Here is a 2476-nt window from a genome sequence, read left to right on the forward strand (position 1 = left end):
TATAAACTCTCAGGCCTACAGAGACTACATTCCACAGCATAAATGCAAATGGAAAGGTGGAAGTATTTGCAATATCTTTCAGCAGAAATGGCAAACAAATGGTCTCCTCCTGAGATCCCAAACATTAAAGGTGTCAGTCCAAACAATTTCATAAGGAATTGGATAGAATAAAGACCACAAAGGTTGATAACATTTTGGCTTTAGTACTGAAGATTTGTGCTATGGAGCTAGCCAAGTTGTTGGGATACAGCCACAAATTGGAATCTATCCCACAATGTAGAAATTGCCCAGTTATGTCCAATCCACATGAAGGTAATCCAAATCCAATCCAGCCATTTATAGACTCATTATTCCATGATTCTTATTTAATTGTTTAATTATTAGAGAGTGATGCAAGGTGCAATTGACAGTGCTATGAGGAGCAGTTATCTAGCACCAACTTGCCAAAGACCTTTAGTTTGGGTTTAGCTAGTACCATCTGACCCTGGATTACATTACAGCCTTGCTCCAAACACAGACAAATAAGCTAAATTCAAGAGGTGGGTTGAGAGTTATAGTTTTTAATAAGAACATTCTCCATTGCTGAAGTCGTAACTCTCAACAGAGAAAATGGATCAGATGGTCATGATTGTTGGAGGTCATCACTGGCAAGACAATATCTCAGGAGTCCCCTCGGATATTTATATTTTGTAACCTGTTCAGAAATGTTATTGAGCACCTCTGGAACGGGTTGACTTTCAGGATCAGAGGTAGGACACTACCATTACATCACAAGACTCTTCCTTTCCCTAGGATAGTTATTTCTAATCAACTTGTCCAGAGATTATACGCATCTGGAATAGGTCTCACTTGAACAGAGGTAGAGACAGTGCCACTGTGCCAAAAGAACCCCCTTTTCCCTAGGACAGATTTTCCATTCATCTGTTCAGATGTTTACGACACACCTCTAGAGCAGGCAAGCTTGAACCCAGGTCTCCTGGCTCAGAGAAAGGTAGACTACCACAGCCTCACAAGAGCTCTATTTCTCCTAGGATAACTTTTAAAAAATTTCACCTATTTTCTAATCAATCTATTCAGAGATGCTATTACACATCTGTGGAACAGTAAGACTTGAACCCAGGTCTCCTTTCCCAGAAGTAGGAACTTTACCACTGCACCCCACAAGACCCAACCATTTTCAGCTGTTCATCTATTACCTACCCTGAGCATCTCCCCCCCCCCCCCCCCCCCCCCACCTACCTCCTCATTAAAAGGTCAGAAATGGAGATACTCACCAGTGATTGAAGATGTTCAGTACAATTGGCAGTTCCTCAAACAATGACGCCAGTTGTACATCCATGCAGCAAGACTGGGCAACATTCAGGCTTGGGCTGATAAGTGATAAATAACATTTTCATCATAAAAGTTCCAGGTAGTGACCATTTCCAACAGAAGAGAACCCAACCATCTCCGCTTGATATTTAATAGCATTACCATCGATATATCTCCTTCTTTGAATATCCTGTTCTTGAACAAAGCAAAGCATTGACCAGAAATTTAACTGAATCACATATAAATACTGTGGACACGAGAGAAGGCTAGAAGCTTGAAATTCTGTGGCTGGTAACCCATCTTCTACTACCCCAAATTCTGTCCACCATTTACCCGGCACAAGTTAGGAGTGTAAACAATTGTCTCCAGGTGCCTTAGAGATTGCAATACCAATAACCTCTTAATTGATTGCACCCATTCCCCATTTTAAATATTCAATCCTTCCAACACCAATGCAGAGTGACTACATTGTGTGCCATTTACAAGATAGGAATTGCCAAGGCTTCTTTGACAACAAATTCTAAACTAGTTACTTTTACCTCTGTTAGAAGAAGGACAGCAGTTCTTTTGCAAGTTTCCCTTCAAGACACATATCATTCTGAACTATATTACCAGTCTTTCATTGTTGCTGGGTCAAATTCCTGGAGTTATATTCATAACAGCACTATAGGTATACCTATACCACACGGACTGAAGTGGTTTAAGGAGGTGGGTCATCACCAGCTTCTAAGGATAGTTAAGTATGGCTTTGGCAGCAATGATTATATCTCATTAACAAGTAAAATAAGAGAGCCATTATAACTTCCACCACCAGCTAATTTTTGATAATTGAGAAATCAGGTGAATTGCCAACAGTACAGGATATTGTTCCCAGACCAGAAAGAATGAGAAAATAAGGTAAATCAGAATAAAGTCATAACTTGAATAACCATATGTGGAGAAATCACTTAGGAGCAAGGAGCCAACACAACTATGGATATAGTGTAACCAGTAGATGGATCAACTCCAGGCATATCAAAGGAGACAGATGACCACTGCCTAACAAGAGGCTCCAATTGACACAAAGGATCAATTTGTGGGCTGGGGTGGAGGAGCAAGAAATGTGCCAATTATTTATGATACATCGCTATCAAAATATTATCATATGTGTAATGAACCCAGCTGT

This window comes from Chiloscyllium plagiosum, unplaced genomic scaffold (genome assembly GCF_037043375.1).
Source record: "Chiloscyllium plagiosum isolate Xiang-an unplaced genomic scaffold, Cpla_swu_hap1 HiC_scaffold_19, whole genome shotgun sequence".
NCBI classification, from domain to species: domain Eukaryota; kingdom Metazoa; phylum Chordata; class Chondrichthyes; order Orectolobiformes; family Hemiscylliidae; genus Chiloscyllium; species Chiloscyllium plagiosum.